The sequence below is a fragment of the Symphalangus syndactylus genome, chromosome Y, assembly GCF_028878055.3.
Source record: "Symphalangus syndactylus isolate Jambi chromosome Y, NHGRI_mSymSyn1-v2.1_pri, whole genome shotgun sequence".
NCBI lineage: Eukaryota > Metazoa > Chordata > Mammalia > Primates > Hylobatidae > Symphalangus > Symphalangus syndactylus.
The window spans coordinates 28,846,541-28,860,000 of record NC_072448.2 but is presented as its reverse complement, the minus strand read 5'-3'; the positions used below and the strand labels follow the sequence as shown (position 1 = coordinate 28,860,000).

At 56.6% G+C, this 13,460-nt stretch overlaps 1 pseudogene; it reads left to right on the top strand.

Moving 5' to 3' along the window:
• Positions 1-9,906: 9,906 nt before the first annotated feature.
• On the top strand, positions 9,907-13,231 carry LOC134736110 (cell division cycle protein 27 homolog; annotated as a pseudogene).
• Positions 13,232-13,460: the final 229 nt, after the last annotated feature.

Here is a 13,460-nt window from a genome sequence, read left to right as displayed (position 1 = left end):
GGCCGAGGCCCCGGCCCGGGCCCCACCCCCCGACCCGGGGAAAGGGCCAGCGGCCGGCAGAGGCGGAAGTCGACCCTCGCGCCACCCATCGCACGAACGCCTGGCCGGGAGGGACCACCGGGCCGCGCTCGGGCGCACGCGCGCGCCGAACGGGGCAACGCCACGCGGGGCAGGAGGAGGGGCTCTCCCCGGACGCCGACGCCCAGGACAGACGCCTCTCAGGGAAGGGCCGCGGCGGGCCCGGGAAGCGAGGCGCACCCGGGGCCGCGCCGACCCGAGGCGGAAGAGCGGGACGGGAGAAGACGAGAACGCCGGGGCGAGGCCGAGGCGACGGGGGAAGGCGCGAGAAACGCGGCCGGCGGGGAAGGGGACACCGCGGGAACCGCGTCGAGCGCAGCCGACCGCGGCCGGGGCACACGCACGGAGGCGGCACCCGGAGCGGAAGACCGGCCTCCGGCGATCCCCGCGGCTCCCCACACCGCCGCCGCAGTCGCGGCCAGCCCCCCGGAACGCCCTCCACCCCCCGCACGCGCCGACCCCCAAAAACCCTCCGGGCGCCCACCGGGCCCAAGCCGGGGCGCGCCACCGACCCGGTCCCGAAAGCGCGCGCGCGCGCCGGGGGGGACGCGGACACCGGGCCAAACGGTGGCCGGCGGCGGCGCCCCACGAGGCGGTGCCGGGTTCGGGCCCAGACGGGGCCGCCACCGACGTAAAGCCGGTGCTGAGCCGCTCGGGGAGAGGGGATTCGGCAGGCGGCGGGCGGGGAAGGGGGCGCGCACGCGGAGGGGCGGGGGCCAGGGACCGCGAGGGCGAGAGCCCCCGGGAGCCCGCTGAGGGGCGGCTCGGGGGAGAAACCTCAGGCGCGGCCGGGCCACCAGGAAAACACCGCCACGGGATCCCACCGCCACAGACACGAGGGCGGTCCCGCGGCGCACCGCCTGGGACGCCGGCCGGCCCTCGGCACCCACCCACCGAGACCCGCCTCCTCACGAGACCCGGGGCCCCGGCCACCGGGCCCCCCACCCCGCGAAGCGACCACAGCCACACACCCGACACCAGGGCCGCATCGCCCGGGATTCTCGTCCATCCTCCGACCCGGTCCCGCTCCGGGAGACCGGCGCGCCCCCACCGCGGGACGCTTTCCCGGGGCCAGGCGGCCCGAACCCTTGCCACGCAAACGCGGGCGCCGGCACCGGTCGCGACTCGGCACGGGAGCGGGCGGAGAGCCGGCTCGACGGCGGAGAGGGGTCACGCGCCGGACGGAACGCCGCGCACACCCCACCGCTCGCGGCACAGCCTCCGAACCGCTAGGACGCCGGGCCCGGCCCGGCGGGATCCTCCCCCGACTCGGAAGGGGGAGGCGCGGGCCACAGTAGGCGACGAGCCACGCTCGGCCCCCACCACCGCGGTCGGGGGCCGGCGGAACCCTCGCTCTCCCCCCCTCACCCCACCGAGGGGGGAAGCGGAGGAGGGTCCGCCGCGAGCGAGTCGCTACGGCAAGCGCTACCATCACGCACAGAGAGAGGCGGCGGGCCGGGGGATCCGGTACCCCAACGCACGCCTCTCGGATCGCTAGAGAAGGCTTTCTCACCGAGGGCGGGTCACTCTCCCCACCCGCCAGTCGCCCCTCGTCGGGCCCGCGGAGGCGCTCGGGGACGCCCGGGGATGGGAGGGAGGGGCCTGCGGTAGGAGGAAACGCACAGCCGCGTGCGGCAACCTCGAGCGTTCGCGGTCAGGGCGGGGGGGGGGGGGGGAGACCCGGCTGGTGCGCATGCGCGCAACCCCCCGAGGCCCCGCCCCCCTTCCCACCTCCACCGGCCTCCTTCCTTCCGAGGCGAAGCGCCTCCGAAGTCAACCCACACACGGCCGGTCAGAGGCGGGACGGCAGCCCCTCGGCGGCCGGCCGGCGCACGCGTCACCGGCCCGAGAGCCCACCGCGATCGCTCACACGGGCCCCGCGCGCACCCGCCAGGGGGGAAGCACGGGACACGTGCGCTCGCCGGACCACGCGGCGCCCTTCCCCGCGTGGGAGGGGCGCGTCTCACTCCACCGCCTCGACCCCCCGACACCGACGAGCTCCCTCAGGACCCACGCGCGGACGCCGCGGCGGCGACCGGAAGAGGGGGCGCCGGGGGCGGGAAAGACACACCACCGCTCGGCCTCGGGCACCTGAGGGACAACCCGGAGCGCTCCAGGAGCACCGCAAAGGCCCAGGCGGAGCCCACGCTCGCGCGACCCCCAAGAGGGCAGCACGACGGGCCGGCGGGACGGCACCCCACCGCCGCGGAGGGGGGCCGCCCGCGAGTCGACAAGCACAGGAGGCGAGAGCGAGGGGTGCCCGCCGCGTCAGAGGACCCCGCCGACCCACGCCGCGTGGCGGAAGGCAGGGACGGGACAGCGAGGTCGGGCCGGGTTCCGCGCCCCTCGCCTTCCCCAGCGCACCACCCGCAGGCGGGGAGGAGAGACGAGGGGCCCCCGCGGGCGGAGTGAGAAGAACGGTCCCATTCGCCACGAATGTCCGCCCCTCGCCCGTCGCGGCTCGGACCCTGCCCGGGAGAGCATGACGCCACCACATCGATCACGAGGAGCCCCCCCCAAGGAGCGGGAGGCGGCCAGCCGGCCAGCCAGCGAGCCGATCAGCCCGGCCGTTCCCCGCTCTGGGGGGGGGGGGAGGGGCGGCGGACAACCCAGCGGAAACGAGGACGCCTGACACGCGCGGCACGGAGCCAACGGGGTGGGGTTGTCACGGCCGCCCCGGGTGCCCGCAGCGGGGAGCGCACGGGGGCAGGGTAGCCCTCGCCGCCTTCCCCGCCGCCCCCAGGCGGGGGGTCAGAGACCCGGACCCGGGCCGGCACCGGGGGGCGGGAGTCGGGGCGCTCGGATGCACGAGAGAGCAGCAGGCTCACGGGCCCCAGCAGGCGGCTCAAGCAGGAGCAGGGCCGGCTAGCCGGGTCACCGGTAGGCCAGAGCCCCGCACGCATCCAGAGGCCCAACCTCTCCAGCGACAGGTCGCCAGAGGACAGCGTGTCAGCAATAACCCGGTGGCCCAAAATGCCGACTCGCAGTGAGAGATATACCTGCCCCGGGGGCAGGAGGGCGAGTCACCGACACCGCCGCCGGCCCAGGGGACCCACGACACGGACATCTGTCCCCAAAAACGCCACCATCGCAGCCAGACACGGAGCACCCCGGACCCTCTGGTCTACCCCAGGACACACGCGGGAGCAGCCCCGGGCCAGGGACGCCCTCCCGGCCACCCGTGCCACACGCAGGGGCCGGCCCGCATCTCCGGAGCGAGACCCGGAAGCATTTTCGGCCGGCCCCTCGTACGACCGGGACACGCGGGGGACCGAAGGCCGGCCGGGCGTGACCTCTCGGGGCCGCACGCGCGCTCAGGGAGCGCTCCCCGACTCCTCACGGGGACTCGCCAGAAAAGATGACTTGGCAGAGGGACCGCTCCCCGGCACCCGAGGGACGGGGGCAGGACGGTCCCCGGCTCCCCCACGGGGACGCGGAAACAAATTCGACCGCCGCCTCAGACGGCCAGGACGCGCGCGGGCCCGGCAAATGGCGTCCCCAGGCTCCCGGGCCACGCGCGGCCGGTCCCCGCGGGTCGCGGCTCGGGCCTCGGGAGCCGCGGCGTGCTGGTCGACCGGCCCGGGCAGTCCCCACACCCGGCTCGGGCTCAGAAGCGCAGCGACAGCCTCTCCCCCACATAAACCTGCACGCCCGAGCTCTGAGTCACAGGCGACGCGCCACCGCTCTGGCGCCACCGGGCCAGCCCGGCTGACGACCGCGGGCTTTCCGGAGCTCTGCCTCGCTCACAGCAGGGACGGTCCCCTCCTTCGGCAGCTGCCACCGCAGCTCCGGAAGCCCAGAGGACGGTATAAAAGCGGCCGCCAGATGGAGCCCGACAACCGTCGCCAACGTCAGCGAGAGCGATCCGGTCGGCAGGGCGGCCCGTGGACCGCAAAACCGAAACCGTGAGTCGAGAAGCTCTTCCCGGGGCCGAAAACGCAGCCCCTCTCCCCCATCTCCACAGAAACCGTCCCCAAAGCGCGTCTCCGCATCGACCGCGACAGAGTCAGAAGACAACTCACGGCGTCTGGGTGTTTGGAGATGCATCTCGGAGGGAGGGAGGGAGGGAGGGAGGGAGAGAGACAGGACAAACGAGGACTCGGTCGCGGGTCGTTGAGGACACAGGGAGACGCAGAATGCGTAGGCTCTTCGAGAGCCCACACAAAGGCAGACAGAGGAAGAGAAAGAGGGAGGGAGGGAGGCAGGGAGGGAAGGAGGAAGGGAGGCAGGGAGGGAACGCAGAAAAGAGACAGACGGTGAAAGGAAAGGAGGGAGGGAAGGGAGCGGGGAGGGAGGAAGAAAATGGAGAACACAGAGACCATTTAAAAATGATGAGTTCGTGTCCTTTGTAGGGACATGGATGAAACTGGAAAACATCATTCTCAGTAAACTATCGCAAGGACAAAAAACCAAACACCGCATGTTCTCACTCATAGGTGGGAATTGAACAATGAGAACTCATGGACACAGGAAGGGGAACATCACACTCCGGGGACTGTTGTGGGGTGGGGGGAGGGGGGAGGGACAGCATTAGGAGATACACCTAATGCTAAATGACGAGTTAATGGGTGCAGGAAATCAACATGGCATATGGATACATATGTAACAAAACTGCACATTGTGCACATGTACCCTAAAACCCTAAAGTATAATAAAAAAAAAAAAAAAAAAAAAAAAAAAAAAACGGAGACGAAGAAACAAAACTTCTTAAACATTCCATTTTACAAAGAGAGATAGAAAGGAAAGAAACATGAAAAAAGAGAGAAAGAACGAGGAAAGACACGAAGGCAAGAAGGGAAACACAAACAGAGAGGAAGGACAAAAGAAGCAAAGACAGGGAAGGAAACACACATAAAGCACGAAAGAAAAAAGAACAGAAAGAGGGAAAGGAAGGAAGAAGGAAGAAAAACGTAAGGAAGGAGAGAAAGGAAGAAAGGAAGGAAGAAAAGCATAAAGGAGAGAAAGAGAGCAGGAAAGAACACGGAGACAAACAGTCACAAACACGTTTATCTATTTATAAACGTGCATATATAACATTCTTTATACAGAAACAAATGTATGTGTTTCTATGTAACTGCTTATATATCGATATTTACTTATTTACGTAGAAGCACCCGTATCTGTATAGAATAGGTATATGTATTTATCGTATACAAATATGTTGACTTACACATCCACGTAAGCATCTGTATATACATAGACCCATCAACACAAGCACTCACGTTTATATATAAAAGTATAAAAACGTCTACATCTGTAAACGTACGTACATACATAGAAATGGAAAAAAAGACCTACCCTACGAGAAGTCAATAGGCCGGCGCGGTGGCTCACGCCCGTCATCCCAGCATTTTGAGAGGCCGAGGTGGGCGCATCACCTGAGGTCGGGAGTTGGAGACCAGCCTGACCGACACGGTGAAACCCCGTCTCTGCTAAAAATACAAAACTTCAGCCAGGCGTGGGGGTGCATCCCTGTAACCCCAGCTACTCAGGAGGCTGAGGCAGGAAAATCGCCGGAACCCGGGAGGCGGATGGTGCGGTGAGACAAGATCACGCCATTGCACTCCAGCCGGTGAAACAAGAGTGAAACTGTCTCAAAAAGACGAAACAGAAGAAAGAAAAAGAAAGGAAGAAAGAAAGAGAGAAAGAAAAAAGAAACAGAGAGAAAGAGTGAAAGAAAGAAAGAAAGAAAGAAAGAGAAAGAAAGAAAGAGAAAGAGAGAAAGAGAGAAAGAAAGAAAGAAAGAAAGAAAGAAAGAAAGAAAGAAAGAAAGAAAGAGGCTAGGCACGGTGGCTCACGCCGGTAATCCCAGCACTTTGGGAGGCCAAGGCAGGCGGATCACCGGAGGTTGGGAGTCTGAGACCAGCCTGACCAACGTGAAGAAACACCGTCTCTACAAAGAATACAAAATTAGCCGGGCATGGTGGCACACGCCTGTAATCCCAGCTACTAGGGAGGCAGGAGAGTCGCTTGAACCTGCGAGGCAGAGGTTGCGGTGATCCGACATCTCTAGCCTGGGCAACAAGAGTGAAACTCCGTCTCCAAAAAAAAAAAAAAAAAACGAAAAAAATGAAACAAGAAAGAAAGAAGAAAGAGAAAGAAAGAAAGAAAGAAAGAAAGAAAGAAAGAAAGAAAGAAAGAAAGAGGCTAGGCACGGTGGCTCACGCCGGTAATCCCAGCACTTTGGGAGGCCAAGGCAGGCGGATCACCTGAGGTTGGGAGTTTGAGACCAGCCTGACCAACGTAAAGAAACACCATCTCTACAAAGAATACAAAATTAGCCGGGCATGGTGGCACATGCCTGTAATCCCAGCTACTAGGGAGGCAGGAGAGTCGCTTGAACCTGGGAGACAGAGGTTGCGGTGAGCCGAGATCTCTAGCCTGGGCAACAAGGGTGAAACTCTGTGTCAAAAAAAATAAAGAAAAAGAAGATGAAAGAAAGAAAGAAAGAAAGAAAGAAGAAAGAAAGAGAGAGAGAGAGAGAGAAAGAAAGAAAGAAAGAAAGAAAGAAAGAAAGAAAGAAAGAAAGGAAAGAAAGAAGGAAAGAAAGAGAGAGAGAGAGAGAAAGAAAGAAAGAAAGGAAAGAAAGAAGGAAAGAAAGAGAGAGAGAGAGAAAGAAAGAAAGAAAGAAAGAAAGAAAGGAAAGAAAGAAGAAAGAATGAAAGAAAGAAAGAAAGAAAGAAAGAAAGGAAGAAAGAAAGAAGGAAAGAAAGAAAGAAAGAAAGAAAGAAAGAAAGAAAGAAAGAAAGAGAAGGAAAGAGGCCAGGCACGGTGGCTCACACCTGTAATCCCCACACTTTGGGAGGCCGAGGTGCTAGGATCACCTGAGGTCAGGAGTTTGAGTCCAGCCGCAACATGGAGAAACCCCGTCTCTACTAAAACTACAAAATTAGCCGGGCGTGGTGGTGCAGGCCTGTAATCCCAGCTACTCGGGAGGCTGAGGTAGGAGAATCGCTTGAACCTGGGTTGCGGAGGTTGCGGTGAGCCGAGATGGCGCCATTGCACTCCAGCCTGGGCAACGAGAGTGAAACTCCGTCTCCAAAAAAAACTAAAGGAAAAAATGAAACAAGAAATAAAGAAAGAAGAAAGAAAGAACGAAAGAAAGAAAGAAAGAAAGAAAGAAAGAAAGAAAGAAAGAAAGAAAGAAAGAAAGAAGAAAAGGCAAGGCAAATCTACCTGCTTTCACTACATCTGGGGAGAATCAGGAAAGTCACCACTAACAAGGCCTAAAGTGGGGCTGCCGTCTGTAAAACCCGAACAGAAGAGTCCACGCGGGTTAAAGACACGAAGAAAGACAAGGAAACAAAGGATCAAAGAGAAGAACCATCTGGCCCAGCCAGGGTCTGTCTCTGAGATTGTCTGGGCAACCAGGGAGTGGGACGGAGGGAGGGCGGTCCTCCGAGACTCCGTCTCAGAAATATAACTCATGATAATAAAAAAAGATTCAGTTACCAAAAAAATCACGCATCATTCGTAACGTGTTTGATGCCTCGAAAGGCGAGAGGCGTATGTGTATGTCACTGTGGGCTCGTTTTCTTTTTTTCCTCTTCTCCCGGAAACTCACTTTTTAATTATTTTGTTTCATTTCATTTTTCTTTTTATTGTTTTGAGACGGAGTCTCGCTCTGTCGGCCAGGCTGGGGTGCAGTGGCGCGATCTCGGCTCACTGCAACCTCCGCCTTCCAGGTTCAAGCGATTCTCCTGCCTCAGCTCGGCCTCCCGAGTAGCCGGGATTACAGACGTACAGCACCGCGCCCGGCTAATTTTGTGTATTTTGAGTAGAGACCGGGTTTCACCATACTGGCCCTGCTGGTCTGACCGCCTCGTGATCCACCGGCCTCGGCCTCCCGAAGTGCTGGGATGACAGGCTTGAGCCACGGCACAGGGCCTATTTATTTATTTTATTCTATTTTATTTTATTTTTATTTTCTTGATGGATTTTTATTTATGGGTTTATTTATTTTATTTTATTTTTCGGAGACGTAGTTTCGCTGTTGTTGCTCAGACCGGAGTGCAATGGCGCGATCTCGGCTCACCGCAACCTCCGCCTCCCGGGTTCAAGCAATTCTCCTGCCTCGGCCTTCCTAGCAGCTGGGATTACAGGCATGTGGCACCACGCCGGGCTAATTTTGTATTTTCAATTGAGACGGGATTTCTCCATGTTTTTCAGGCTTGTCTCCAACTCCCGACCTCAGGTGACGCGCCCAGCTCTGTCTCCCAAAGTGATGGGATTACAGGCATGAGCCGCCGTGCCCGGCCTATTGTATTGTATCGTATTGTATTGTATTGTATTGTATTGTATTGTATCGTATCGTATCGTATCGTACCGTACCGTACCGTACCGTACCGTACCGTACCGTACCGTACCGTACCGTACTGTATGGTGTTGACTTATTTTATTTATTTAGTTTTATGTTATTTTCTTTGTTTGTTTGTTTTGGCCTGACCAAACGTCCATCAGACCCAGTCGTCGAAGTGGCGCTTCCCTTGGCAACAAGGGAGGGAGGAAGTTGGAGATGAGGGTGGGGGCGGTGGAGAAGACACAGTTGCCCCAGGCTGTGCGCAGGCGGCCTGAGATTCCTTCCTCTGTGAGGCCTCCCTTTTCAGAGTAACAGTGGCCGCTAGGTGATGCCCGACGTCTACCAATGAGAGTGTCAGCCCGGAATGAATTGGGATCGCCTGGAGGGGGATGGGGGAGGGGGAAGGATGGAGGCCCCCACAGCACAGTGGGTCACCGCGCCCTCCCAGGCGATCCCCACAACTACTCGACCAGGGACTCTGGGGGGAGGCAGCCTGAGCCCCCACCCATCGGATCATCTGGAACTTCCGTCCAGAGACCAGAGACCGACTGGGAATTCTCTCCCTCAAGGTCCAAATCGAAAAGAATCACTGGCACAGACACCGGGACTGAGGCCATTTCTAAAAGACTGGTTTCTGCGTTTTTGGTATATCCGTGTATGTCTGTAACACAAAATTACTTATTTTAAACGATTTTTGTCCTCCTGACGTGTACGGTCCTGTGGTAGACAGACCAGGGGACTCCTCAGCTCAGAGTCCGTGAGGCCAGAAGGTGACGTCCTAAATTTCTATTTAGAATGAATTTAAGCACACCAGCCAAGCACTCTGCCGTGAAACTGTCGGCGGGAAGACAAGCGGGTGGGGGCGGGGGGGAGGTGGGGAAGCCGGGCGCGGTAGGTCCACGCCTGTCATCCCCGCAGTTTTGGGAGGCCAAGGGCAGGTGGATCCCTCGATCCAAGCCTTTGGCAACGTGGCGAAACCTCGTCCCTAAAAAAAAACACAAAAACTAACTGGTTTCATAACTTGGACTCCAAGTTAATAAATAGATAAATAGGCCGGGGGCGGTGGCTCACGCCTGTCATCCCAGCACTTTAGGAGGCCCAGACGGACGGATCACGGGGTCAGGAGATCGAGACCATCGTGGCTACCGCAGTGAAACCCCGTCTCTACTCAAAATACAAAAAGTTAGTCAGGCGCGGTGGCGGGCGCCTGTAGTCCCAGCTACTTGGGAGGCTGGGGCAGAAGGTCGTGAACCCGGGAGGCAGAGCTTGCAGTGAGCCGAGATCGCGCCGCTGCACTCCAGCCTGGGCAACAGAGCGAGAGTCTGTCTCGAAAAGAAACAAACAAATAAATAAATAAATAAATAAATAAATAAATAAATAAATGTCAGTAAATACATGGATTAAAATTGAAAACTAAAAAAAAAAAAAAAAAAAAATGTAGCCGGCCGGGCGCGATGGCTCACGCCTGTCATCCCAGCAATTTGGGAGGCCGAGGCGGGCAGATCAACTGGGGTCGCCAGTTCGTTCGAGACCAGCCTGACCCACATGGAGAAATGCCGTCTCTACTAACAATACAAAATCAGCCGGGTGTGGTGGCCCATGCCTGTAATCCCAGCTACTCAGGAGGCTGAGGCAGGAGAGTCACTTGAACACGGGAGGTGGAGGTTGCGGCGAGCCGAGATGGTGCCATTGCACTCCGGCGTGGGCACCAAGAGTGAAACTCCTTCCCCCGCCCCCCAAAAAATTAAGTGCTGTGTTCTGTTATTTTTGCTTCCTACCCTGAGAAGAACATAATACAGCTGTTGTCTGCCTGCCTGCCTGCCTGCCTGCCTGCCTGCCTGCCTGCCTGCCTGTGACAGGGCCTCACTGTCTTTCGCCCAGACTGGAGTGCAGTGACACCATTCATTATGGCTCACTGGCTGCAGCCTCAACCTGCCCAGGGTTAGGCGATTCCTCAAGGGATCCTACGGCCTCGGCCTCCCAAAGTGCTGGGGTTGCAGGCGTGAGCCACCAGCACCCGGCCCGAGTTAATACGTCTTGTCTCACTACGTCTTAACCACACACCCATGAAGGACTCAAGTCAAGAGAGAGTCGGCAAGAGACTCTCAGCATTCTCTTCCGAAAGCACGTGTGTCCCGAGCTCCTGTGGTTTTAGGTGGCCACGCGTAGAGGAGAGATTTCCAATGTTTCCAGAGCGGTGCGAGCCACAGCCATTCGGGGCATCCGAGCCGGAGATGGGGTTTCTGACAGCGACTTGAGGGCCAGGAAGGGCCAGAATCTGCCAAGGCCCGTGTTCCAGGGTGGGGCCCGATGGAACCCAAGGTAGAGGGAGTCCGCCGTCCGCACAGAGAGAGCCCCAGCCCTAGGCCCCACTGTGCAGACCGAATCAGAAGGAAGAGAGTCCTTCGTCCTACATGCCACATCCCTCCACCGAACTTGGGAGCGGAAACATGGAAACCCCGTGTTTCCAAACGTGAGGTGACTCTCGGTTTACAATGGGTCACAAGGGGCCGGGCTCTCCGGAGTCCGCAGGATAAAGAAGTCATTTCTTGCTCGGCCTCCCCCATCCCCTGGTAACTGTCGCTGGTGACTTTAAATGAGCCGGGGCCGGCAGGCCCAGGAGCCGCTACGGGGGGAGGGGGCGGGGGGGTGTGCCTCAGGCACTGCAGAAAGGAAGTGGGCCTGAGCCCGGAGGATGACGGTGCTGCAGGAACCCGTCCGGGCAGCTATATGGCAAGCACTAAACCGCTATGCTTACCGAGATGCGGTTTTCCTCGCAGAACGCCTTTATGCAGAAGTACACTCAGAGGAAGCCTCGTTTTTACTGGAGACCTGTTCTTACCGCTCAGGAAAGGCCTACAAAGCATATAGACTCTTGAAAGGACACAGTTGTGCTACACCTCAATGCAAATACCTGCTTGCAAAATGTCGTCTTGATCTCAGCAAGCTTGCAGAAGGCGAACGAATCTTATCCGGTGGGGTGTTTAATAAACAGAAAAGCCATGATGATATCGTGACTCATATGTTATTGAGTTTGGTGATTCGGCTTGCTTTACTCTCTCATCGTTGGGACACGTATATCGCAAGACAGATCCGCTTGCCAAAGCATCGGAGTGTTACCCAAAGGGCCTTCGTTTCAAGCCTTTCTTCTGGTATCCCTTTGAATCATTCTGTGAAATAGGTGAAAAGCCGGATCCTGACCAAACGTTTAAATTCACATCTTTACAGAACTTTAGCAACGGTCTGCCCAACCGTTGCACCACACAAGTACCTCGTCATAGTTTATGTCACAGACAGCCTGAGACCCTTCTTACGGAAACACCCCAGGACACAATTGAATTAAACAGATTGAATTGAGAATCTTCCAATTCAAAGTACTCCTTGAATACAGATTCCCCAGTGTCTTCCATTGATTCAGCTGTCATTTCACCTGATACCGTCCCACTGGGAACAGGAACTTCCATATTATCTACGCAGGTTCAAAAGAAGCCAAAAGCTGGTCGAAGTTTATCAGGACGACCAGCAGCTGTTAGTCCATTAACTCCAAGTGTTGGGATTTTGCCATTAGAAACCCCAAGTCCGGGAGATGGATGGATCCTATTTACAAAACTACACTAGTATTAGACACCTCCTGTCACTGACGTGCCATCCACCGGAGCCCCTTCAAAAAAGCCTGTTGCCAGAATCGGCCGAACTGGAGCACAGTCTGTCTTCTCACAGAGTGGACATAGCCGAGAGGTAACTCCAATTCTTGCAAAAACACAAAGTTCTGGTCCACAAACAAGGGCATCACCTCAGGTATCGAGCCCCACTGTGGCATCTCCCCTAAATGCACTGCCTCGAAGAAATCCATGACTCTTGACTAGTGACAGCTCCACAACCAAGGAGAATAGGAAAAAAGTTAAAAATGAAGTGTCCACCTGAAATCCCAAACAGAAAAACAAAAAGTAAAACTAACGAAGGAGGAGTAACTCGACCTCACATCGATGGCAGCCTGGAAATGACAAAATTGGACTCTTCCATCATTTCAGAAGGGAAAATATCCGCAATCACACCTCAGATTCAGGCTTTTAATCTACGAAAAGCAGCAGCCGAAGGCTTGATGAGCCTTCTTCGTGAAAGGGGGAAAGGTTATGTAGCTTTGTGTTCTCACCACTGCACACAAGCTATCGATATTTGGAGCCATCCACCTTCTCCCCACCACGATGCCGGTAGGGTACTGTGCCACATCGGAAGGGCCTATTTTGAGCTTTCAGAGTCCACGCAAGCTGAAAGAATCTTCTCAGAGGTTAGAAGGATGGAGAATTACAGGGTCGAAGGCATGGAGCTCTGCTCCGCAACACTCTGGCATCCTCAAAAAGATGTTGCTCTGTGAGTTCTGTCAAAAGACTTGACAGACGTGGATAAAAATTCGCCAGCCAGAGGCCTGGCGTGCCGCAGGGAACTGTTTCCGCTTGCAACGGGGACACGATATGGCAATTAAATTCTTCCAGAGAGCTATCGAAGTGGATCCAAATCATGCTTAGGCCTCTACTGCATTAGGGCGGGAGTTTGTCTTCACTGTAGAATGGGACAAAGCATTAGCTTGTTTTCGAAATGCTATCAGAGTCCATCCTAGACATTGTAACGCATGGTAAGCGGCAATGAAGTGTAAAGACAAGCTCTTATCGACGGTGCCGGTGCTCGCTGATTTTTCTCGTTAGATAGCTCTTTATTGCCATGAATTTGGTTACAGATACCTAGGGATGGTACATACTGGTCAATAACGTCTAACTGAAATGCTCTCTTACGAAATGTATGTCTTTAACAAACTCTTAAATTAACTCCCGATAATGGAATACCAGATCCTTATACTCAACAGTTGCAGTCTTCTACCAAACTTTTGCAGATACTGTAGTTGTCTTTCGTTTGTGTGTGTGTTTCTTTAGTTTTGTGACTGGATGTGTTACTTTTTCTTTGAACACCGAAATGGTGATGGGGACAAAAAGTGCTTGGGAAATTGGAAAGGAACAGCATAATCCACTTATCGGATAATAGAAAAAAATATTGCAACGATTCACTGGTTGCTGCTTTTTGACAGTGT